This window comes from Pseudopodoces humilis, chromosome 1, assembly GCF_049639895.1.
Source record: "Pseudopodoces humilis isolate 2021_Gansu_Grassland_sample_001 chromosome 1, ASM4963989v1, whole genome shotgun sequence".
Classification (NCBI taxonomy): Eukaryota; Metazoa; Chordata; class Aves; order Passeriformes; family Paridae; genus Pseudopodoces; species Pseudopodoces humilis.
This window is the reverse complement of record NC_142200.1, coordinates 44,726,624-44,753,890: the sequence shown is the minus strand read 5'-3', so window position 1 is coordinate 44,753,890 and position 27,267 is coordinate 44,726,624. Positions and strand designations below refer to the sequence as shown.

General features: G+C 37.1%; 1 protein-coding gene across 6 annotated transcripts in view; it reads right to left on the bottom strand.

Annotated features, from left to right (window-relative positions):
- CHST9 (carbohydrate sulfotransferase 9) overlaps window positions 1-27,267 on the bottom strand; it is an 86,851-nt gene that overhangs the window by 33,480 nt on the left and 26,104 nt on the right. Inside the window, exon 1 of one of the 6 annotated variants that reach the window (XM_088066517.1) lies at window positions 14,234-14,354. The exons of 4 other annotated variants lie outside the window; for them this stretch is intronic. The gene's annotated coding sequence lies outside the window, so the exon portion shown is untranslated. Of the gene's footprint in view, window positions 1-851; window positions 870-14,233; window positions 14,355-27,267 lie in introns of those variants that run through there. One more of the 6 variants, XM_014254580.2, reaches the window with a different exon arrangement.

Sequence of the window (27,267 nt, the reverse complement as noted above, 5' to 3'; positions counted from 1 at the left end):
TAATACTATATTAATATCTGTCTTAAATATACACCTTATTTACTGAAACGTGATGAGTATTTTCTTTCATCAAAGTCAATGTTAGTATTCTTATAACTCAAGGGAGACACATAGTTAGCTTTGTGGTGGGTTGTTTAAATTACTCAACATTTCTTGAACTGCTGTTGCTTCTAAGAGCTGTCTGCCACAGAGTGGTGATGCTGTAAAGTAGAAATAAAAATTAACTCTGGGCCAGCCTAGCAACCCTTGTTCCTTGTTACAAATCCCTCACTTCACACTGAAACCCACCTCAAAAAGTCATTCCTTTTCCAGAGCAGCCCACCCACAAGTTGGAGCAAACATGTCTAAAAGGCAGGCGTGGAGCTTCACCTGCTCCAGTATCTTCTCCAAATATGTAAGTGAAAAACATGTACTTGGGGAAGCTTGGCTTATAAATGAGCTCTTAGAAAACAAAGAAGAAAAAATCCTAATTTTTTTGCCTCTCAATCATTTTAAATTTGTGAAATTAGCAAAATCATAGAAAGGATACCAATGTCTTTACTTTTTACTGATACTCCTTTAGGTGAAAGCTGAAGATTTACAATTTATTCTTAACATAGAAGAAAACAGTATTTTTATTATTATAAATATATACATATATAATACACAATATATATTTTCTGTGTTATCCTATTATATATAAATTAATAGATTAGATATTATAAAATATACATATTTGTACATATATGTACACACACATATATAATATATATACATAATATACATATATATATACATATATATTTATGTATACCCACAGCATTTCCATTATCAGATTTTTGGATACCACTTCAAAATTATTCATCACTCACCTGTAAATCGCAGTTTTCCTATTTTTTCAAATGTTGTTTTTCTAATGTGGAGAATGTCACACTGACAATTACACTTCAGTCTGTAAAAGAGCTCTCGATCATTTTTTAAAGACAAACAATGAATAATTTAAGTAATACTGTTCTCAGCTATGCATTGTTTTAAAAATGAAAACACTTCAATGAAAACATGCTTTTTTTGTCTTCACATTTAATGAGCATGAATTATATTTTCTGGTTTTTCTAATGAAGTAATAACCTTACCACATTAATTTTCTTTGCTGCATTCACTGTCTTTGCACTAAGATAATCAATGATGTTAGCTAGAAAAGCAGTTTGCCAGTGTGCTCTCAAGTTACTGCAAAACTGAGGATTTAGTCAGAAGTACTCCTTTATTTCTCTGGAACATTAAATTGAAGGCTTAAAATACAGCCTTTCAGTAAGCAGTTTCTTAGAGACGATAAAAAACAGCTCATAAACCCAAAAAGGATGTGGCAAAAGACAAATTTTTCTAATGCACACAGCATAAAATGCACTGAAGTAAATTCAAATCTTCTAAGGATATTTTGCTTCCTTAAAAACAACAAACACCAATACTAATATGCTCTGAATTGCAATTTGACCTTTCAAATTACTGTCAAAAAAAGGGTACAGTTTTATTGTTAGTACCTGTTCTCAAGTTTTATCACAGGAGTTACTTTTTTGCCTCTTTGGCCAAACTCAACACTACCTAATATTGGTTAGAAATGACATAAAATATCAAGGATTGTAAATGCAAATTACCTATCTACCCAGTGGAAGGAATAAACTACCCTTAAGTATTTTCTCAGTCATGACAGAAATATCCAGTGCCTTCTTAAGGCTAATAAATGTAGACAAAAAACATGTTACTCTTACACTTTCATGAGACATAAAGCTCTGCAGTTCAGTGTCTGTGGAAATTTCTTCTGAACATATTAAAATGATCTTAGGGCTCTGCAGAAACCCTGCTCATAAAACAAAAAAGCTAGGATAGTTAAAATTAACACATCATAAATAAAACATGCATTTCTGTATATAATAAGTGACAGGTCTCAGGAACTCCACCACCACATACACGTTCACAAAGCAGCAAAAACACATGCAACTCATTAAACCCACTCAAGTGTGCTGGTTCTTCCTGGCATTATTCATAACTGAAACATTTCAATTCTAGTTAATGGAAAAAAATCCTCTAATTTAAAAGTAAAACAAGAAAATTAGTTCTGTGTTTCTGGATTACAATCCCACAGTGCCTTCAACTAGCAACATTAAGCCTTAGGGTGGTTAATTTAAAAATGTTTGGGGAGTTTTGTGGCTGCAAATTTTCAATTTTTTTTTTTTATGAAGAAGAAACACAGCCCACTCAAACAGGAATCTTTGCAAACACAGATCTCTTAAATATTTTTTTTCTAGTATGCCATATAAAGCCAGACAGGAAAACAGTGAAAAGTGCCAACCTATATCTTAATTATAAAATGAAAATGTCATTCCTTAAATACGAATGCTCTTAAATAAGCATAAGGAACAGATGGGCTGCAAAAAGCAGAGTAAGAGCAATGTATCCTGCAGGATATAGTACTGAGGTGACAGGTTATGGGATGGGGGTGACAGAATCCCCCTACTTTTCACCTGTTTTACCTTTTTACCATAAAAGCTCTCTGCCAAGAGCCTACATGGTTAGGACACTTCACCTGGACTGCCTATACAAAAGGAGGCAAAGCACCCTGAATGAAATGGATTGGCTTGCTACAGTGAAAACAAATGGCTAAGAATTAGATTCTGCAGATGAGAGTCATTATTCATAAGCCAGAGGTGTGCACATCACAAGCTCACCATTACTCAGCATTTGGCTTGATCTTCTTCACAGAGCTGAGCACAAAATGTATTTTCCTATTCTTGTTCTGTTTCAGTTGTTCACTAGGTTCCCATGCTGCTATCCTCAGACAAAGACCCACTCTCTCAATTAAAAAGAAAAGAAAATCAGCTGCCTGCCCCTTTCTTTAAAGCCTTGTTACATTTTAGGGCCATTCCAACAAACATCAACACCTTTCATCCAGTTTGGGCCCTCCAAAGAAGAAGGATAATTTTTTCCCCTAAGATTTATTCTGTAACATCATTAGAGCATTACCCAAGTGGAACTGGCAGAGCCCTGGGGGAAGGGACCATGAATTACTGCTTTTTTCTTGCATTCTTCTCTTGCAATATGTTTTTGGTTGCCTGCTGCAGACCAGATAAATGCAGAACTTCAGTCTGGCTCCACATGACCCATTAGAATTGGGCAGACAAAAAACCTGCTTATATAAAATCATATGGAAGCTGTTTCAGTGCAACACCAGATGCAGGAGGAGATCATTATTCTGGGTTGCAGCTGGTGAATTCCTGAAATATAGATCTGTGTTGCTTCTGTAATTTTTTGTCAAGGTATAAAAAAAGGAAGCAAAACCCCAGCAAGTTCCTTCTGAAGATCCAAATTTTCCTAAAAAAAAAAATGGTCTATCTTATTTCTTCTGTGCAAATTAATATTTTAATGAGTTGTACAGTGAGGCATAAGAGCCATACATCTTCTTCTATTTGCATGATGAAGAATTGATTTTACCTGAAAGTGAGGTTGTAGTAACACTTGACCTCATCAGTTACATGGGGGCAGAAGAATACACATTTTTACTGGGCTATACAGTTCCATCTTTTAAGTTTTGGAATATTTATTATTATTATTATTATTGTTATCGTTATTGTTATTCCTCCTTAATACAACAATACTGGTAAATCTTTACCCAGATATCTAAAAGCCTTTTAAATTTTTTTTCATTCAACTGTTATGAAAAACAACCCAGCTAAAATAGTTATCATGCCATTGTTTAGATAACTCCCACCACAAATAAAACTATGCTGACGAGTCTACACACATCCAAGGTCCACGTCTGCGTAAATCAAAGAGATGGGTGAAAGTCATCCTATTCATTTAATAGTTACACGGTATAAGAAAGGAGAAAAAAGCCTATACTCTTAAATTTGTCTCAGTCTCTTCATAAAATCATCCTCATGAATTCAAATAGGCAGAAGCAGCTTGCCACTGGAAAGCCAAGTATCTGAGTGCCATGGCTACAACACACCAGCAAGGGGAGTAGTAACACTTTGAGAACCTCTGTCTCCAGTGACAGTCAGCTGCACATAAATGCAGTAAGGTATAGAATATTGATGCCAGGCTGTATAGACAGTGGAAGGATATTAATTTTACTGAAAGACTGAGAAGTTAAAAAAAAACCAACAAAACCCAGACTTCACACAGACTCTTATAATGTTATTTGGTTTTGAAAAACAAGGTGGAAGCACACATAAAGGATCTCAGATCGGCCCAATATGCCACTCATCAAACAACCCAAGGCAGTAAACTAAAATAAAGCCCTCTCAAATTCGTGACTGTTATTTCCATTTAATGTATTAAAATATATATATACAAACACATATATGCAAGTTGTTTTCTGTATTTTCTCCTTTTAAACAGTAATGATTACATATTTCTATGGGAAGGAGAGACAGTTTCTAAGAAGAGAAACAGATGGCTCTGCTGGGGTGGCAGGTAGGAGGGATGAAGCATTCTCAAGCCTCAATTGTGACCCTTGATAAGGAAAATAGAAGGTGGAATTCCATAAAGCAGGCTTTTACCTCTGTATTTCTTAGGGACAGATAACTGAGCCAGCACCTTCACAGAGGGAGTACATTTTATAAGTGCTGGCAGACTGACCTTTAAATGCTTGTGTTTGCAGCACTGACACAGGCTTGCCGATGGTGGTGCTGAAGGCAGAGCTGGATATCACCACACCACAGAGGGGAAAAAAAGAGGGAGCACTGACAGCACCTCTTCACTGCATCATTCCCACTTTTCCTTTTCAATCCTTTTCTATCACAGGTACCTCTGAACAGTGGCACTCCCAACACAACTACAGCCCAGGCACCATGGAGCAGAGGACCACAGGTCCCAACCAGGGAAATGCTGTAAAAAAGCAAAGATGAGAAGAAAAACTGCTGCCCCCACCAGGTTCTGCATTACAGCCAAGGTTCCCACATTCATACCTTTTCTACAGCACTGTGAATTTATTAGAAAGAAACAAGAATCCCTCCCCCTTCAAAATGCAGCAAGTTTTTAACAACTGCTACCCAAGTAGGTAACCACAGCAGTTAATCAACTTGTAAATGCCCAAGTGTGAAGGCAGCCTAAGTACTAATCATGACATTACTATGCATGACAAAATTCAGAATAGTGTTTTGCAGTAATTGTGCATAATTTAACTCAAAAAAGCAAGAGGAGTTATATTTGGATACAGAAGAAAGAGGTCAGTTTGATGTGGGGTAAAAATGCTGCCATTTTTACTAGTCTGAGAGAGAAATCCTTCACCCACTCTAAGAATTTTGGGATATTGCATCTCCAATGTGATGCCAGGGGGACAAGTCACCATCAAGGAACATGTAATAGGAAAGATGGTGCTCCAGAGCCACGTTTTCAACAAAAGAAATCCACCTCTGTTACCTTAAAGCACATTTATAAACTGTGGCTTCACACATTGGAGGCAGATAGAGATCTGAATGGTACAATCCCCAAGTACAGCTGTAAAAACAAAAACAATGTCAAAGTTTTCTTCCTTCTGATAAGTAGGAATGGAAATATTAAATATAAAATCCAGGATGATCTCAGCAATTTTCTACTGATTTTATAACATTTCTGGACCATGGACTCAGCAGATTTCCTAATTTTGAGTTTGTAAGTGGATGTTGATGGGGTCAAATCCAGACCTCGTTTGGACAGTTTCTTGCTTTCTTCTAAGGGGCAAGATAAAGGATGCAGGGTGGTATTTGTCCTGGATGCACTGCTACTGACTTGGGAAAGGCTACATGACCTACACAGAGCCTTTCAAACCCAGACACAGATGAAGGGATGTGTGGATTGTGGGTTCTGAAGGTCTGCCCACCCCATCAGGTCAGCCTGTGTTCCCCTGAACCCTGTTAACAGGGCACCAGCCACAAAGAAGAGCCACAAGCCTCCTACCCCAGCACTCAAATGTAGATTTTGCCCTCCTTTTGTAGCCTTCCCTTCATCAGCACCAACCTAAAACAATTACATCTTATCCTTTTACCTGGCAGAAAGCTGGCAGAGAAACATGAGCTGGAGACCAGCCTCAGGAATTGTGTGACAGAGAAGGAAACCAGAGCATGAAGTGCCCTCCACAATGCACGGCCCACTGCATCAGTCTGAGGAGCCTAACCCATGTTCTCTGACACTATCCTGAGGATATCACTCCTTGGGACATAATTCTTGGACCAGAAGTAGAAAGAACATGAGGTTGTATCAGGAATAGGTGCTTTTCTGGTAACCAAGTTCAAAAAGAGTACAGAGAGCACAGAGGCCCTCTTACAAATGGTAAGGAATTATCTTGATGCTAATGCAAATTGTCCTGGTTTCTTCCAAAACAGCCTCTTGCACTTGACCTTTAAGGCACACCTTTCCAAGGAAATACTCCTATCAAATCACAATAAAAATTCCCTTGGGTTTATTTTAAACATGACAAGTAAATTGCATTAGCATAAACACATCTCCATCTAAAGAGGCAGATTCTTTGATAGGTAGCTGTCAATGTACATAGACTGCAAAAACAGGAGGATGGCTTTAATGACCAGCCTCTAAACTTCCCTAGAATGCAGCTGCATTGGTAACTCTTCTAAAAATCATAAAATGGATGCATTTTTCCACTGAAGGTGTGCACCTTTGTAGCTTTTGGTGATTAAAAATATACTTTATTGATTTTGAAGACATTTGGAAAAATAAGCCATTTTTGTTTATTTAGAAAAGATTGTAGTAACAGGATATACTTTCAAGAAACAAGAATGTGTAAACACAAAGTTCTCTAGGCAGGCATGACATACACCACCTTAGCCCTAAGATCTCATATGCATTCTATATAGACTTTGTTCGTAACCTAATCACATAATAATTATCACATAATGTTCATTTGACCACACAAGTTTTGCTTTTTCCCTGAAAGGATGGCAGTTTTAGACTTAACTGTACTAAGATATTTTTTCTGCATATCGACAGCCCCATTATAGAAAACCCACTTCCTTTTGCAAATATCAACTGGGACCCCTCTGGCCACCAGCCTTGCTGGATCAGCCCAGCATAGACAAGCCCCTACTACCCTTGAGTGGGAACACCAGGCATGACTAGATAAAAATCTGCTAAGCTTTCTTTTGGCCATTTCTATCTTCCCAGTTTTCAGTCTCTGTATCACAAACAGGCATAGGGTAACCCAGTTTTCCCTATGTTAGTTGTCTTCTTCTTTATGTAATTAAGTCTGAAAGGACAATTTAATTTGCAAAAGGAGAAAAAATACTCAAGACCATAAAGAAAAAACAGGATGTTGGACAGAAATTCTCAGAGATGAAGCTATAATATGAAAATGAACACAGCCATGGCTGGCGTTTCATCTTCCCTTCATCATCCTAAGAAAGATCCCTATTTTTCTGAGCTTCCTGGCTTGCATATGTGTGCCTTATTCTCCTTCTTTCTCTTTAAAGTAGCAGAAGTTTTTATCTCTAATCCCCTTGTCATCTGCTTGACAAAAATACAGATTCAATGTCCTAGTTTATCTTTGAAAAAGTCCATTATTATCAAGAATGTTGCTAATTATCAGTTACTTTGAGAGCTACGAAACACTTCTCCTACCCTGGGAAAATATTTGGGGCTTTTCAAAAACTTTTCTACTCCAAATCAGGAAGAAGACTGTAAGATTAGAATGACTTTATAACCAAAGAAAGAGTACTCTTGACTGTTTTTACTAGCTGAATCTTCCAAATAATTTCAAAACATGTTATACTTTTACTTAGGCTGCAGACTCTGACAAATTCAGAATAACTAAGAAAGGATTCTTTTATTCAGAAGATGTCAAAACAATAATGTTAGTACAGAGTTCTCCAAAGAAATGAATTTAAATAGAAAATTCACTTGAAATTTTCTTTCCCACACACTGCTTTGCAGTTGCACTGGATCAGCACTTCCTTCTGAAGGAGAATGCTTTGTCAAAGATCCCTGACTTGCTCTAGGGCTCTGTGCTTACTTGTATTTTAGCAACAGGACAATCAAGGCCTGAAAAGATCTTTTTCTGCAGTAAGTATTGTACCCATCCTCCTTGGGGTCCAGCTGCCTGGGATCCCAAGCCAAGGGCTGGTACAGCACAGCTGTGCTACCCTGGCTCAGGTTTCTGAGAAAACTGGTAATTTATGAGGCAGGGGTGTGAGAAAGCAGGCTAGAACCACACAAGGAAAGAATGGGAGAGGTGCAGGCAGAGATGCAGTTATTGAGCTGAGGATGGGTGCAGATGACTGCAGGATTCAAGAGAGAAAACACCAACGTGAGAAAGTATAAAGTACTCAGGGGACTGGAAGAAAAATACAGCATCTTACCTGTTTCTTTCTGTTCTCTAATTTCTGCAACCAGTAAGTATTCACAAAGAAGAAGCACCAGACAACTAAACTGACTGCAATGGAAGTTCAATTATAATCTAAAATATTAATCTGTGTAATTTTAACTCAGTTCCCATTGCTAAAGTAGATATTCACTATGTATTAATGAAAAAAACCCAGTATTTAGTATTATCCTCAAATAATCTTTCTGTAGAATACTTAATTTATAAGCTGCATGCTTCTATGTGTCAATGGTCTAATCTTACCTGATTATTCCCGTTTTACTGCATTGTTTATCCTATAGCCTCATCTCATAGTTTGGAATGAATCATGGTAAATCTATACATCTGGTGGCTTCCTGATAAAACACATTCTCCAATACTATTTTTAAGCACTTACCAGGCTGTGTGGCTAGGGGAACGACATGATAGATACTATGGAATCACTAAACATTTGAATATTACTATATTAATTTTAGAAGAAGTGTTATACATATCCACACAGGCTTGTTGGTGATTGTATTACAGCCTAAGTGATCAGGAGATGTGTTAACAGAGGAACAAGTGATCAGAGTGGGTTGGGGATACTGATACCTGAAAAGGCAGGTTCTATATCATACCAACAGTGGTCTACCACAAGGGCATGTATTATTTATTATGCATTTATTAATTCTGCTGCAGAAGACAGGTGACATACTCTTAACTAAGCATATACGTAGCTTGCTTATAGATAACGTTTCCTCTTTTGTGAATAAACTATTTTTTGCATTAGAAAAGCCTACTTCTCACCTCATAGACTTGTCCTTCCCAAACCTTGCTCAGTATAAGGTAAGAAAATGTGACCCAGGCAAATGGGTTGATGACCAGCACATGATCCAGGTCACGAGACACTCAGATTAGCTGGAAAAGCCCAGCTTGTGGAGCTGAATGAGACATGCCCCATCTGGCCAGGTCTCTGCAGCATGTTCTGCAAAGAAGAATACTTCAAAGATTTCCAGGAAATAAGGCACCTTCCTGATCAGGTGAAAGGTGTATACTGGAACTGTGACACTCCTTAGGGCTGTGGCCCAAAGCTAGACTTGGCTCTGCACTAACATAAAAAAAATATTCCATTTGCTCTCATAGATTTAATTTAAGAAATATGATTTTCCTGCTGTTGGAGCCAAGACCAAAATGAACATAGCCAATTCCTTTTATGTAACACTAAGCTTTAAGACTTTTTCCAAAGCTTGCTCAAGCAAACAGGCATGCTGACCACTAGCTGTTGTACAACTTCACAACTCCAGCTGCTCTCAAATGGCATCTTATTCACAAGCCTCTCTAGCCTAAAAGAGGTAAAGAACTAGTCTGTGCACTATTGTGTACTTCGGTTTCTTCAGAAACTGTAAATACAGGGCTACCTTTGCTGAATGGCATCATCAGAACCAAATCTGTAGCAATGGCAGTAATTTTCTCCCTAATTCCAAAGGATGCAAGGGTAAGGTGTACAACAGGACCACAGCAGTTACTGCCTGCCATTGGTATGACAGTGGATGATAATTGGTCTAATATCCATTAAGAATAAAGCAAAATGTTCATGCTAATTATTGGATTAGACATCCAGTTGTTTGCATTACAAAGTCAAGGAACAACTGCTTCTGATGATGCCAATGTAAATTATCACAAAGCAAATTTATTTCTCAACTGAAATTGTAGAAGTGAATGTTACTACCAGATACACTTCAAATACAACCCAGTTGCAACTGTCTGCCAGTCTTTCAAATTACTAATTTAGTTTTCTTGTGGCATTACAGTGATGCACAATCTGTATGCAATTCACATCATTTACTAGTTGTATTTTTTCCTTTTTCTAAATTCAAGCTACACACAAGACTAAAGATATATTTTCACATCTGATTAATTTCATTATCATTTATGGTAAGTCTGCTCCAGCTGAACCCAAAAAATGTGGAGGAAAATAGTTTTGTTTTTCTTTTAGCTTGGATTTAGATTTAAGAAGACAAGTAGCAGCAGCAGCACGAGACACATATAATAGGGCTTAATTACATCTCATGCAGGCTTAATTACAAGAAGTGGCAGAGAGAACCTGCAACATTTCATCATTAGAGAAAAGTTATCAACCATGTTTCCCAAACTTTTAGTACAGAAGTGCTATTAATTGCTTACTGCCTGCATACAGAATTCACATTTGTTATTCAGGTTGATATACATATTACAACTGCCACAAGAAATTGATAACTGAATTAGTTTGATGAATTTCGTAATAATAAACATAGCATTTCCACGAGAAGCTTAGGGAATTGAAAGCCTGCATTTATGAGTTCTGATTTCTGCAGTAACTGGTTTGCCTTTTTTCCTTCTTGTAAAGTCAGAATAAAATATTGCTATTGTTATATCCTTTGATATCCTTATTTAATTCCCAATGCATAGAGAAGATATTCCATATACCCACATAAGTAAAGCAGTAATTTCAGAACTAGTTGAAATGCACTATTTCATCCACAGAGGCAACTTAAAACAAGTTGGTTTCTGGGCACAGAAAATGAGAAGAAATTTAAAAAAGTGTATTTCCACAGTATTCCATACAACACCTTTATGAAAGAAATTATTATAAATTTTAATTTTCATTATCTCATCACACGTCAGTGGCAGTTTTACACATTTATTTAGATGCAAATGACGGCCTTTCATTGCAACCTGGAGGGGACAGATTTAGGTGAAAAATGCTAATACTGTATTGATTATTGTACCATTGACCGATTCACACAGACTTTTATCTAGACCACTTCTACCACACCATTATGTGCTCGTCTTAAGTTATGTATTACAATATTTTGGAGATTCAAACAAGTTCCAGAAAAGCTGAAATCATTATTTCAACGCCTGGTGGCAATCTGTTAAATAAAAAACCAGAAGTTTTTTTCCAGTGATGCTGACTTTTACAAGAAATGCACATTTCACTGAAAATAACCTGACAAAAGAATTTGGAGCAGTCCCATTCCTGGATGCTTTGAAGGCATTTAGTGCAGGCTCACTTCTTAGACATTCTGCTATATTATTGTTGTCAACATCTTTGGGCAACAACACTCCAAAACTGGTTACTCAGCCTACACTACTTCCTGGTCATCAAAGCTGAGCACTGCTGTGCTGCAGAGAGCAGTAATGAAATACTGACTACATGCTGCCATTTTCTGTTTCATCCCATGTCTTCAAGAAAGAAGGTGTAAACACCCGGCAACAACCACCAAATACCTGGCTCTGCCACAGAATGTCACACCCAGTGGCCTCAGAGTCCATCGGAAGGACAGGACAGTTTGGGGTGGGAGCTGGGGTGGGGATAGCATTTGCTACTTGTAGGACACTTGTTAGGCAGCTATCTGGGGTTTAGACCTGTAGGAAAAGACTATAGAGACAGAAGTTACACCATCTTTCTTTAAATGGCACATTTTGTTGCTTTTTTCCCCCCTGTACACAGTGTGATGCTTCAAGCAGCAGAGCTTTGAGGAGCTTTCCTTAGGAAATTTTTCCATAGCTTGCAACACATCTTTGACAGAAAACTAAACTCCCTTTAATTTAAGGATTCCAGGAATCCAGCTGAACTCTGCTGCTACTCCTCAGTCACCTGGTTTCGCTCTGCCATTCTGTGGTTATCAGCATTACTGCAAATTAAGTCTTTTCTCTTGAAATAATAATAATTTTGAAAGAAAGTGTTCTTTAGCATCCCTACTTCTAAGGTCTAAGCATTTCTAATAAATATTAATTTTTTGCCTTCTGTCTGAGGTTAATCCTAGTAGGTATCAAATTTTACTTATCTGCCTCACTGTCATTTTTGACAAGGGGGAGAATCAACAGCAGGCTGAAAAGATGCTGCAATAAAGATCTTAAAGAATGAAAACTTGAGTTTAAATCCTGACCCCTGCAGAGCCTCATTAGTACAATTCACCCTGTCTCAATTCATCACCAGTCATCACTGCTCATTATTTATAGTACTTCAACTCACCTACAGTCTGTATGACCATGTTTCTATCCAAGCCAACATGTGTTAGTTATTTGTGTACGCTTTGGCAGGATGGTATCAAAAGGTTTACTAAAATGCATGTATTATAGCACTTGCCTTTCATCTGCTTATTTTGTAATCTTGTCGGAAAGGTAAAAAAAGCAATCTGGCTAGATTTATCCTTCCTAAGCCTATTTGTCTTATTGCTTATGGTTCCATTATTAAACCTGAGGAAAATAATCTTCTTTACTCGACCTCGCAATGCATTTATCATCTGCCTGCTTTTCATGGTTCTAATTTCACTGGCTCTGCCAGTTACAGTCACAAAGCACTCTCAAAAATGGCCCTTGACATGGAAAAAGAAACGTGCACAGTATGGATAAGGTTTGTGGAAAGAAGTAGAAACAAAAATGAATTAGAAACAAAAATAGAACACAAGGTATAGCAAATTTTGATCCTAAATTTGCCTCTTCTGACCACAATAAACTGTGAGTGCTAAAATTCAGTTCTGCAGCCAGCACTACAAATCAGCCAGCTAGAGCACTTCAGCACTCCCTTAGCTGTAACCACATGAAAAGTCCCTCTTGACTTCAGGGTCTACTCAAGTGTCACAAGCTAAGCACAAACTTCACAGAAAGAAAAAAATCTGCCACAGTAAATCACAAGCCTCATTTATTAGCTCTGAAGGCCTACATCCTGCAGATGGAGGAAGAAAGAATATAAGGTATGGATATTGGTGCCACTGAGGGGCTCTGAATTCCAGTCCTGGTTTTGCACAAGCTAGTGCTTGTGCTTTTTTTCTGCCTCTTGGTCAGCATCCATTCGCATTCCTCATTCTCTTTATTATTTGCTGTTTGGCTCCTGAATTTTGTTTTTTCATTCCCTGGGAGGACTTTTTGTAAGAGGTTACACTCTCCCCTTGCTACTAAGTTGAGATGCACAGAATTGCCCTCTGCACCAGCAAATTGCAAAAATGGTTTGAGATGTTACTCAGTACACTGCAGATCAACCAGAAGGTTCTTCAGTCACCAAAACATCAAAAGTAAAGGAACTGGCAGCCTCTGTTTTAAATAGGCATGTCAATTTTGTCCACAAAACTTTAGGTGTGACAGTTAGGAACTGTATTTTTTATATGTCATTTTTCAAGTCCCATTGCACACTGAGATTTAATGAGTATCCCTACAACATTTCTCCTTAGGTATATTTTCCTCAAACCAGCAAGATCCAAGCCACCTCAGAAAAAACACCCACAAAACCAACCTTGCTAAAGCTCCCAAAGCCACTCCAATAGTCCAAGACAAAGCCAACCTACCATTACTGCATTATAATGCTATGATGCTGCTTCACAAGAGGTCAAGGAAAAATAATTAAAAAATAAATAGTTAGCAGCTGAAAGGGCAACAACATCTGCCAATTCAGTTTCACATTAAAAAATAGCTTCTCCTCTCAGTAGTGGGAAGATGATACTGTCATAGGTTACTTAAAGAGCCCCTGACCAAAAGCTGGATTTTCAGCAGCAACAGCAAATATCTGAAGGTGTTCAGCAAAAGAAAAGCTTGAACACAGTAGGAGAGGTAAAAGGAGAAAGAGAAGTGAAATCAAAAGAGATGTGATTCTTAATTATAAGACATTAAAAAAGTCATGATGTTAAAAATAATCATGATAGACACTGCTCCAGAAGAAAATGCACCCAAATAAAAGGGAATGCAGTGCAGGAAAAATTGAAATCGGGGAATATTAAAGCAAATGCTGACGAACAAGCAGTGACAAAAGAGGAGCAACAATGTTCAGCCTGAATTTGATGCAGAAGCAATTTGAATCACTGTGTTTACTCTCCTTTTTTTCCCCTTCCTTTTGTTTTATTAAATAAGCCACTTCTGCTTATTCCAAGAGAAAAGAAAAAAACACTCAACCTTTCAGATATTTGTGAAACTGAAAACTCTGTGAGGCCGTCCAGGAACACTGTGGTTATGTGAAACAGGGTTCAGTGAACAAAATGGATTTGCTCAGACTTCTGTGAATGTCATTGACCTGCACAAGAATGAAAATATTAAGATTAATGATTGCATCATGAGTGTTATACCACCAAATAGATCAGGAGACCCTTGAACAGATTTTAAAGAGAGGAGCAGCTCTAATTCTGCTATTGACACATGGCTTGTGGGGTCATGCTAGCAAATAAGCAATTTAGGAAGTGGATCACCTGGCTGGTGCAATTCCTTCAACAGCCTAGGGATTTTGAGGGCATTTTGCAGCACAGAAGTTGCTAACTGAAACACAGGGACACCTCTTTCACTCATGGACGTACAGAGCACGTCAGTGCTAGTCAGAGATACACACCGTAATGTGTTTTGGCAGCTGAGGTAGAGGGCAGAGAGGGCCAAACACACATGCATGCACTGATAATGCAAGAAATCCCACTCATAATTCCCTCTACACTTCTCAGCCAAATAGGCCTCCTTACTCCTCGCAGTTCTGTAAGAGAAAAAGACTCAGAACTATGTTTCATACAAAAAGGCTTAAAGAATGCAGCTTCACACACATTGCTGTGCCTCAGAATTCAAGTAAGATTTACAGCACTTTCTCGGTTGAGTTACAAAAGAGACAGAGACATTCCAGGTCACACATGACTTCTGAAAATTTAAACTAGGTAATGAGTAATAAACGTGTAAGCACTATTTCATTACTAATTATTCAGAAGGCATAGAATTTAATTACACTCTCTTCCATTTGTTATTATTCCATCCACCTTTACAAATACAATGGCTTCTGCAGAAGAAGCACACTTAAAATTTTTCAACTCTGCCTTTAGTAAATGCCCAGCCATATATCTTTTTTTAAACAACAATAATTTTTAATTGCAGAACTGTTTTGCTTGTTTAGACGTACCATGTTTCAGAGCTGCATTATACAACAAATTCTTATGCATTTGCAAAATTGCAGTGCACAGCTGTTTTGTTACTTATACTCCATCTTAAAACTGACTGGTTGGAAAATGAAGTTTGTCTGAGAACAATCACTTCTGAACTCATTTAAGTTTACAGAACTCCCTATGAAAGTCTCTCTTATTTGAGCTGAAAATGTGATTCACTGGCTAAATAAATGCTACATTAAAACTGCAGTGTAGGAAGAAAGCGGCGTTTTATTTTCATTCTTTTCTTTCTGAGTGGTTTTCAACCAAAAACCTAAAAAATGTTTTTAAGGGCAAAAGACCTAAGCAAACACAGCTGACTCAAGCTAGAATGTCAGTAAAGCTCAGAAACAGATGCATGGATATCTTACACTGATTAGAATTCTGTAATTCTCAGAAAATAAATAATTACCTGAGATACAAGTCAAACTAGTTCTGTGAACCATCTTTGCTGAACGCGCTTTTAAATAAGTAAAAGCACCAAAAGCTGTTTGCATAACCAGATAGCTAGGATAGGCTGCAAGCAGAAAGTTAAGAGATTTCAGTCAGCAAAACCAGAGATAAAGGGCACCATCAGGTAAATTTTAGGTAAATCAGTGGCACAACTTACGATGATTTCAACAAGAAGAGTCTTGGATCTCAAGAGTAAGGATGTCATTTGTTTACCAACCAGGAATTCTTTCTATTAATACTAGAAAGACATGCTAGAGAAATCACTCAAAAATGATTGGTTTGGTGCTTATTTAAACAAACAAAAAAACCAACAAAAGGCATGTCGCTATGCCTGTGTCATCACACTAAGTGATATATTGACAAGAGATTAAGTGGAGATGTAGCAGATGGTACCGATTCAGGTGATGACTGAGGTGAAAGGAGGCAGGGGGAATCTTACAGAAGCAGTTTTTCAATGGAGAACACCCTCAATTCTAGCCAAAGCCAAATACTCAGGCCTGATATACTGCAGGAGGGAATTTCAGCTAACAAGGGACAATCTCAGATGGATGAGTCAGAAATCTCCTGCTACACCATAAAATGCCGTACCAACACCAACATATGCACCAAGATCTTTGTGTAGTAAGTTCAGGTAGCAGTGGCTAGAGAAAAAGCAGCAATTTTCTTTTGAAAGGAGTCTGGACTTAAATAGACATCCCTGCTAAATCAAAATACTCACTACACTTTAACAGTAGGCTACCAACTGCGAACAAACCATGGAATTGGCTATTAAATGCAAAAATCTGCCCTCTCTGTTTTGGCAACAAAACCTGGACTACTACCAGGCACTAAAAAATTAAGACTGTGTAAAGGGAAAAATAAGTGAAAACCAAAACGATTGCTGATGCATGTTAGCCTATCAAAATGCATCAGGACAGCTACAAGGAGCACAGTCAGCAGCTAACCTTTCCCAGCCTCTCCCCTGCAACTTCTGCAACACACTGAAAGGTTCACACTGTCACTGAGCAGCAAAAATAAATACATAGCTTCTGATGAACGGGAATAGACATCTCCATGGATTTAACACAGAAGACAGGGCATGACTGGTATAATTAAGTAATTTGGACACTGAAAAAAAGTAGGTTAGGCAGGTTTTAAAGTACAGGACAGAAATCTGTGCTTCTGCATTGTAATAGGGTATTTCTTCTCTAAAGGCAAATGTTTATGATATTATGCCAGTCCATGGGATTGCCTCAAGATATCTAATTCTTCTACATTCAGCACACAAATACATTACTCCATTTTATTCCTATACAAACAGCAATTTCTCACTATTACAAAATGAGCATACAATGAATCTCATATTCACCCTACTCCCACAGTGCCTCTTCTTTATACCGAATGAATACAAAATGTGAAAGAATTAAGCTTGTGTGGCCAACTGATATTCTAACACTTTTTGAGTGCTTGCAAAGTACATGTCTCCAACATTTTATAAATATATAACATTCAAATATGTATAGATAAAATTCAGAGTACTCTTATTTTTGTAGATATATATATATATACAGACATGAAGTTTTAAGGAAAAGCTAAGAAATGCAGTGCCATTGTCCATTGCGGCTTCTTCTCCTTTTCTCTGCTAGAAAACTGTAATTATAAGCTTAATGCCATATCCAATGTTTTGTATATTTTTTAAGTACAGCACTCAAAACAAAAGTCTATTTCAGGCCTGAAAACCTTGGTATGGTACTATAAAGCCATTAACTCTATATTAAATTATGCTACATTTCATTTCTACTGCATTTCATTTTAGCTGTGATGGCCCAGTAATTACTACTGATTGTTTCTGATCTCTCACATATGAAAAAGAATGGCTGGTGAATTAGTGATGATAAGCAATAATGAGAAGCAAGGACATTTATACTTTTCCTTTGTATACCATTCAATTGTTATTAAAAAAATCCATAATGCTCTGTATTTTACCACATAAGGCAGATACAACCCACTAAATATATCTTTTACTTTCTCTCCTTTTTTCAACAGCGATCACAAGATATTATCATATTGCCTTTTCTCTCTCACTGCACTGCCAGGCTCTGGCCAGCCAATTCTGAATTTGCTTTCACTTTCAGACATTTATCTGCATACTGTTAGGTGAAAGGTATTATTAATCATGTCCTGTTGCTAGGCGACCTGGAGATGTTCATTTAAGCTTAATGTTTCTCTTTGTTATAAAGTGCCATGAAGAACACACAGATCTGAGACAGGAAAACTACCTTGCAGAAGCTGCTTAGAAATAAAATAGAACCAAGGCTCTCATAACAGAATATGCATTAATACGGAAAAAATATTAAAAACTCCAGTGTAGTCTACAGTTTGTGTAGTAGAGCTTCATTTTAACATGAACTGATGCACATGAACCTTTTAGATAATTGATGTACAATAAGAATTAAAACTGAGGTTTAGTGTTCAGCCTCGCTGCTGTTGGAAGAGCTTTAAAGACACTACAATGCCTTTATTAGAAACAATTCTGCAATGAGAGCATTATCTAACATTCAGTGAAATAAACAGAAATGTATGAATTACACACAGTTTAAAGAAAAATACCATAAATGCCCATGTAAATTTTATATATATATATATATGCATTTATTTTGGTTCAAGCTTATGTGAAGATTCACACCTCTGCATAAAGATTCATATCCATTCCTATCTGCCACATCTAGGAGGAGTTACCAAGGACTTGACAGAGGCTTAGGTTACATGTTACAAGTTCTGTGAACAAGAGATGGAGCAGCACAAGCCTGGGAGGTGACTTAAATGGCTCTTTTAACCTAGTGAGTAGCAGTCAGTGCAATTGGAACACACGAAGCACAAACCTAGCAAAGACAAGGCCATGTATAATTTTACTCCAAGACAGCAGGATGAACTTCTCTGACACTCTCAAGGTCTCTATACAACCAGCTATCTCATTTAAAAATCTGCAAAAGGCCTTGTCTATGTCACAGCTTTAATCACGTTAGGAAGCTAAAGCAAGACAGTCAAAATTGTTTCCCTTCCACTCTGCTCCAGCTTGTCTAAAAAAAAAAAAACTGGACACACTTGAATGACTTTCCAAGTATTTTGGAATACTGATACTCATTTTCATTCTCTGTAAGATCCCTTTCCATTACTGAAGACAGAAAGCATTCACTTCGAGAGTATCAGTATCTGGTGTGCACACTCATTTGGAAATACGGGTTGTAGCCCTTAGAAACATAAGCAGCAGCACCCACTCAGCTTCCTAACCCATCCATTCTGTTGAAATGTAAAAAATCTGAATACAAGTATAGACTGGCAAATCTTCTCTGTTTCTGGGGAAAGTAAGCCTTTTCCTGAAGTTTTGACCTGCAAGCTAACATTGCACTTTGACAAAATGACAGCAAGCAATGATAAAGGGTTTTCAATACAGATTCCTGCCTAAGATTCTGGTTATCACCAGAAACACACATGGGTGCAATAATGAAAGTAGTCTTCACCCTTTACAGAGCTAAGAAAACAAAAAATTACTTTCAGAGACAAGCAGTGATACTGGACTCCTTTTCTAACTCCTGCTACCTTGGTGCTTTCCAAGTAACAACTGCAAACAATGCTTTTCCTGATTCTTCATGTGAAAAATACTTCTGGAAGACATTACTTCAGTGCATTGATATGTCAGCAAAAAAAAGAGTACCATAATGGCTGTAGTATAGAAGAGTGATTTTTTCAGTTTCCTTTATTAGAGACATTATTTCCAATTAACTTTCATTTCTGCACTAACATTATAGGATGGAAAACTTTGCATTCAGCATTTTCAGAAGTACTGAGCATGGGATTTTTAAGTCCATAAGTAGAGATTTTTTTAAAAAGTTAGATCTATGTTATTGGGGTTTGAAGTATGTACTAGTTTGCTTAAGAAGAATTTGTTTCAATCAATATTCGGTTCTATTTATTCTTTATGAGAAAAGGCAATAAAATGTTGTCCACAACAAACCTAAAAGCCAGCAGGTACATTTCCAGCACCAATTCTGGTCTAAGATTCCTAATTGCAGGTGTGTTTTCCTATGAGAAGGCTGAGATGAAGCCAAACAGGCAATGCTGAGGACAAAGCTAGTGCTGCTGATACCATCATAAGATCCAGAACCTGTACCTTTGTCACTGGTTTTCATTCTAAGTGTTGTACCAGACAGCTGTTTCTTCAACAAAGATCTATTTTGCTTAAAATCTTAACAAATAAATTGTTCTGACACTACAGCATTTTTTAGAAATTAATTCAAAGAAGACAAGGTTCAGCTTCATTTAGAAGACCAAGCACTTCTTCAGAGAGAGAAAAGCACCCAGGGTAAATATGGTGCTGCTCTAAGCTTACAAGACTGTGCATTCTGGTTTGGTAGTTCTGCTTTAATAATGCTTTGTGGCAGTCCTAACTCCACATTGCTACCCAAGTTATTTTTCCCTTTTACTTCAGATTTCAGCTGGATAGGGGAATTAAAAAAAATCCCCCACCAAAAGAACCTTTCTTCAAATGAGCTAAAATTACAAAAAAACCTAATTTTTAGCATATCATAGTTTTATAAAGAAGTAGTTTAATGAAATATCCCACTTGTAAGAGTTAAAAAGGATAGCTGTGAATGTATAACATCGTTTTAGTTTTGAAACTGGCAACAAATGCACTATGGCAATTATATCTCAGCAGGAGAAAAAGAAAAATAAAGAAATAAATAATTTTAAATTTGTGCTATGCCAGTTGTTCTGATAACCACTACTGCCACACTCTTGGTGTGAAACATCCCTGTCCACACGTCCTGATCCCTCAACTCTTGTAATAGGAACAAATTCCATGATTCTGTTCTACAGAGGGAGATCTTTACAGCACAAAAAAACAGATCTACTATTTAATTTCATACTCTTTTCCTGCGTTTCCACTCACACTTTCAGAAAACTACTCGATATCTTACCCCTATTTTTTAGCTTGGCCTTCCTTTTCTGAATTGCCACCTGTTTTTTCCACCAGATGTACTGGACAGGTCAGCTGATCTTTAAAAAGCCAACAAATAATTCTTGCTGGTATAGAGCAACCAGCTTGGATCCAGGGTAAAACTTTTCAAAGTTTTACAATGTTAAGTTAGAGGCTGCTCTCCCCTGCTTCAGTAGCACCCTGCCTCCTGTGTGGGAAAAGCTAAACATAGCTTTTATTGGAAAGGATTTTCTAGTTTGGAGAATGGAAACATAAGATTTTGTATGCAGATTTTTTATCTTGTTCCCTAAATTTAAGGTTTTTTGCTACCAGGCCATCCTACAACTGTGGGAGCTGTTTCATCAGGAAGAATTAGGGTGGCAGAGATTGAGATGACATGAGCACTTCAAAGAGCAGGTGCTGTACAACCAAGAAACACCACCTTGTCATGAAGCAGCAGTGTCAACAGGGTAGCATCCCAATGTAAGACACCCTAATTAAAGCATGCAGGGCAGATTCAGTCAAGGATACCTTTGCTGCAGCTCAGCATCCCCAAATACAATAGAGAGAAAGCAGTGCACAGTTTTCTCCCCAGCCAGAAAATAACTTTCTCATTCTTCAGTGCCCTCCATGGGGACCACACCAGTGAAGTGCTGCTGTAGGCAGTATCACATGGAGTCTTCTGTAGCCCACGAACACTGTGGTAACTTCAATATCCCTCCAGAACTGCTCAACTTATGGCCAGGGGCTTCTCAAAAAAGTATCTCTCAATCAAGTGTATGTGAGAGTGATTTAAAGCTAACAGAAATTAATTTCCTAATGAGCAGGTAGTTCTTTAAGAAGGTAAACACACCACACCTGCTATTTCACCTAATGAGATTAATTACTAATGAATTAATGAGTAATCTTCCTACTGCTTGTATTTTTAACAACCAGACCTTTTTACTCCCACACTCAGCTGCTTACAAGACTGTGCTGAGCATGCAGTTTTAGAGATCATTTCTACAATTTAATATCCTACCTGCAAGGACTCAGTTCTGTGCTAACACCTACTGCATGGAGGTTCTCCACACAAGTAATGATGCCTGACTTTCACGACACCCTTCTCACCTTACAACTGACATTCGACTTTTTGCTGTTCAGCTAAAAATGACGACTTGCTCTTTCCTAAGGGGTAAGAACAGCTTTTGTTTCATGGCATCATGGAGATATCTTTCCACCTTTGTTGCTCTTTATACTCCTCATTTAACCAATCAAACATAACTCTGTTTCATGTAACAATGCATTTAGCCCTTTCACAAGCACAAGCCCTTTCCTTGTGGGTAGGCTTTGTTTAACACCTTCTCGTTTCTCCAATAGTGCATTTCAGATTTATCCCTTTGCTCTTTCCTGGGATATACAGGAGCCTCAACACCTCCTGTCTTCCTAGCTCTGTGCATGCAGCTCAGCACCTCAAGAAGTCCTAGTTTGCTGTAACAGAGGTAAGATTTTAGCTAATACCACCAGTGTATTTTCCTGAGCTACAGTCCCTGCCCATCCTACAGCAACACCCAGGTATCTTGGCATGGTCCAAGTTTGAGAAGTGTTTCTTTTCTGCCATCTTTAATTGAAAATGAGTTATCTAAAATACAGTTTGTCCTTCTTAACCTTTGTTATCTTCATCCCTCATGAAATATGTCTCCCCATCTGGAAAGCTCCTTCCGCTAGAATTCCACTCTGGTTTCACCTGACAGCATCCCTCTGTATTTTCCATCCACAAAACCTCAGTTCCACTGGCTCAAGAGATCTGACCTTGAGATATGGCATTTGAGCTCTGATGGCCATGTACAACTGTTCATACCAGAATAATTGCAGTCTGAGCTGATGATTATATTCCAACCCATAAATATTTGTTATTAACAGGCTGTAACAGAACCCTTTCACATGGTAAAATAAATGAAAAAAAGATTTTTATCTCTGCAGTACTCTTCAAGTATACAAGTTTTAAGACAGGCTTTGAAATACACTTTAGTTTCAATTATTGTTAACTGCAAAACATGAAGGTCATAGCATGGATTATACATCTTCAAAATGTTTATTAAAGTAGCACTGATGACTAACTTAATTAGTCATAGCTGCAGCTATTTTTCTCCCGATTATTTCCTTCTCTCCATACATTTTCAGATTCAGGGCCTTTTTCCCCAGTATCCCTCTGTAGCATTTCTATAATTCATTAATAGTAATGAAAATGCATAAAGAGCAAAGATTTTCAACTTTTACAGGAATTTTTCCATAATAGCATCACCAATCTGTGAACCAAATAAGCGAAAATAAAAAAAAAATAAAAAAAAATAGGACTCAACCTGATTAAAAGTAGTTTTTAGAGCAAATTTCAAGAATCAACATCTATTTTGCTGATACCTGCCTTCAGGTAATGTTTGAAACTGCTGAAAATCAAATATGCCTGTTGTAAATAAATGTTATAAACAAACTTCTATAGTGTTCTACAGAATTTTCCAAGCTGAGAGTTTCCACTGCTGCTATAGCAAAAGTCACAGAAATTTAGAAAAAAAACAACGCTGAAAAATAAAGTAGTGCAAAAATACAACTCTAAAAATGGTATATATAAATTAGAAGCAAACTTTCCAACACAGACCCCTATAAACTTCTGAAGACATTCTAACAATTATGTAGGGGAAGAACAATAAAACAAGAAAAACAACTAACAGAACATTAATAAATCCACTTTTTTTTTTACAATGGCTTAGCTGTTCCCCAAAGAGGGAAAGGGCTGTGCTGCCATCTTCTGAAGGAAAGAAAGGAGAAGACTTGTATTCTGAGGTTTCAACATCCAGTTATGAATTTAGCAACCTAAAAACTTTATGTCCATGTATAGGCAAACATGGACTTTGTTGTCTTTTGCTTCTCAGGTTTCTTTTAAACATGGGCGTGATTTTTTTAGGATGATTTAGATCTCATGTGTCTGGGAAAGCCTGACTCACTACTAAGAAGTTTTACCCAAATTATGTATTTTTAACATGCCATAGTATTGAGAAATATAGAGAAGTATATAGAGATATAGAGAAATTATTTGTTTGGAGACACAAGAAGAGTAAGGATACAGGATAAAATTGCTTTTTTTCTAAATACCCTCACATTTATGCTCCAATGAAGAGAGCAGAGAAGCTCAGTAACACATGGAGAAGGCAGCACAATATAACAAAGCATCTGCAGATAACTCCACCTCCATTTGCTGCTCTTTGGTTTTATAAGGAGTCACAAAAATACTTTACACTTCATTATTTCCATAGTACCTATGAGTAAAGTGTACTCTGTTTTTTCATGTCAGCCAGCCAACCATTAAACTACCAGAAGTTAAATCTTTTAATATCTTACATTCAGTTCTGCAGGCTCCATACATAAAACAAGGGTGTGGGAGAACAAACCCTGCAATTACTAGCCAAAAGGAACAAAACATACTTCTGCCTGCCAGCCTCTAACTCTTACATCACTTGCAATACTTTACAAATTCTATTTTTTTTTTATAAAATGTTAAAAACATGGTTGAAGCTATAGCTTATAGCTTGATAAGGAATAAACACTTTCCTTCAGTAAGCATGACAAGGTAGTGAACTATAACCACTTGTAGACAAAAACAGTAAAAATAAAATAAATCACTGAGGCGTTTTAAGTCATGTATGCACCAGAGCAAAGACAATAAACCATGAACAGTTTGTGCTAAACCTAAGTTGATCTGGAAAGAAAAGCCAAAAAGTTGGAAAAAGTTTTACATCTCTTGCCTACTACCAATATGATACTCTCTTTACAGCATCCCTGAGATTCAACTGCATATCCAGGTCAAAGGGGCAAGAAAGTGTGTGAAAAACAACAGTGTGCATAGTGTCTGCATGTGTATTATCTTTAATTTAATGTATTTAATTTAATTTAATGACAGAATTACTTGTCTGGTGCAACAAATCTGGGCTTTATGATGACATTAATTTGAACAGCACACAAGGATGCATAGAGAGAGCTCTGCTTTGTATCTTTGGCCACTAATAAGGGCATAGTTTTTTTTTCCCCACTCTGATTATTGGTATAACTGGACTCCTTTTTTACTTTAGCTTAAATTGTAAACATTTGCTTTTTAAGTCTTTTTGGCACAAAAGAACATCCTAGCAATAAATCATTGCAACATTATCTCCAAAAAGGAGGTAGTTTGAGGCTCTTGGGTGCAGATAAGAAAAGCGAAGGAAGTTAATGCATTTAAGCTAACTTGCTCTCCTTTATTTATTCGTGCCTATTGGTTCTCAATGTTTTCCTTCTCCTTATTATATATAGCTGTTGGAATTAAAATTATAAGAAAAGAACATTCTGCCTGAGGGATTACATGAGAAATGTGAGAACAAAAAGAAACAGTGAATCTGTCAAACTCAGATAAAAAAATTACTCAAAGAATTATGGGTGGTAGTTTGAATATTGCACAGAAAATTTAACAATTTTGTCTTGGGATGGTATTTCCTTGATAATAAAATGTATCTGTAGTCATGTAAAATTGATGTGTTAACACAAATTACCATCTCTCACACTGCCTTCTCCACTGTCTTTACTCCACTCTTTAAAACAATCTTTCATACAATTGAGAAGTTTATAGCTCAAACACATAGAAAACATGAACAAATCTTTATATGAGGCTCAAAAAATTCACATCAAAAATGTATCTACTTTGCTTTTTCTAATGAGAGGCAACAAAAAGGGAAATAGAACATGGCAAAAACTTACATGCAGAAAGATTCAGACTCTCTGAGGACTCTTAAAATATCTGATGCAAAATGTTTAGATATTAACATTAAACCTGAGAAGTAAACATAAAATACAGATCTATGATATGTAAAGAATATATCAAGGTTATGAAACAGCTCTTGGTTAGACCACTGTGATCAACATTAACACCTTTAATATAAACAGCACTGAAAGATTTCCCACCACATCTTTGGCGGGAATGGATGCTGAAATACAAGACTGTAAATTTCATTTACATTTCTAGTTTAAATGGTTAGTGAACTATAAATTGTATTTTCCCACTTCTTTTGGCTTATAAATATGTGAATAGTCAAGTAATATACAACTGCCTTACAGATATTGACATAGTATTTATTGACAATTTATAAATTGTGAATTTATTAGATGTAAGTTTTTTAGTTCAATGTTTAATTTATTATTTTAATTACATATTAAACATTACTTAATATTTTAAATCAATAGTCACTGAGGGTGTTGTTTTTTTTATTTTTCAATTTTGCTTTATTAAGCCAAATATAAAAGAACATACAGACCCAGAAAATCTGAGACAGTGAAGAGACTTGGCTTCTAAATGCAATAAACTAAGTATTCATACTGGCAGACTGATGAATGACAGATCTTAAACTATGATAAATTGGGAAGTATTCTTATAGTTTAGATTTTATGCACCATCTGTCTGCTTTGCAACCAAAGCTTCTGAACCTGAATGCAGTGACCACTGTCATTTACAAGAAATTGTTTTATCTGACTAGACAATACATTTTGATAATACAAATGAATTGGTTAAAAGAATTTTGTAGCAATGAAACAAGTAAGCATAAATCTTGAGAAGTGGCAAAATTCTATCCAATGATTAATTCAAAATGACACAGATTTTCAGAGTTACTAAGAAGAAATGGAATAAAGAGGGCTTCATCCTTCTGTAAGGAATGTTCTATTGCCTTTGTAAGGAAGGGTCTCAAAGCATGCCAAACATGATCCAAGCTCCCATTGAACCTGAAATGCTGTATCTCTGTTAGCACAGGATTCTAATACCAGAAGAAGCCTTCAAAGTAGGACCTAGAATCACCTCTGCTTTGAAGACAGGGAACTAAAGGCACAAGTTTTCTGTACTATTTTCTTAAGAAATCATTGGCAAACTCAGACAGAACTCAAGACTCAGGTGTTGTCTTCCACCATACCTAGGACCTTGAATAAGAGATCGCTCCTCGTCCCACAGGAAAGGGAGGCAAAAGAGTTCAGTTCCATGAATCTTTGAATTTCCTGTTTATCAGGTAAGCATATCACATGTAAAGGAAAAGCCATCCACCTCCATGAAACAGAAAGAAACTTCCTAAATGTATAATGGCTGAAAGAGGCTGCAACACACCATACAACACTTCTACTTGCAGCATTTTATGTGGCAGGTCTTTTTTCCATTATTTTTCTCCTATATTCACAGAACAGTATCTGTGTTTTGTTGATCAGCACCTGCCTCGGTTTCTGCTGGGATTGGGTTAACTTTCCTCCCAGAGTCTGGTACAGTGCTGTGTTTCAGATTTAGCATAAGAATGATGTAAAAACACTGGTGTTTTCAGTTATTGCTAAGGAGTGTTTATACTAAGGCAAGGCATTTTCAGCTTCTCATGCTCTGACAGCAAGAAGGCTGCAGGGGCAGAAGGTGCTAGAAGACACAGCCAGGACACCAGGCAAAAGGGATATTCCATACCACATGGTGTACTGGGGGAAAGCTGGCTGGGGGCCACGGCATAGGAAATATCTGGGCATCAGTCAGCAGGGGGCTGAGCAATCGCATTGTGCATCTCTTGCTCTGCATATTCTATTTCTTTCATCAATATTATTGT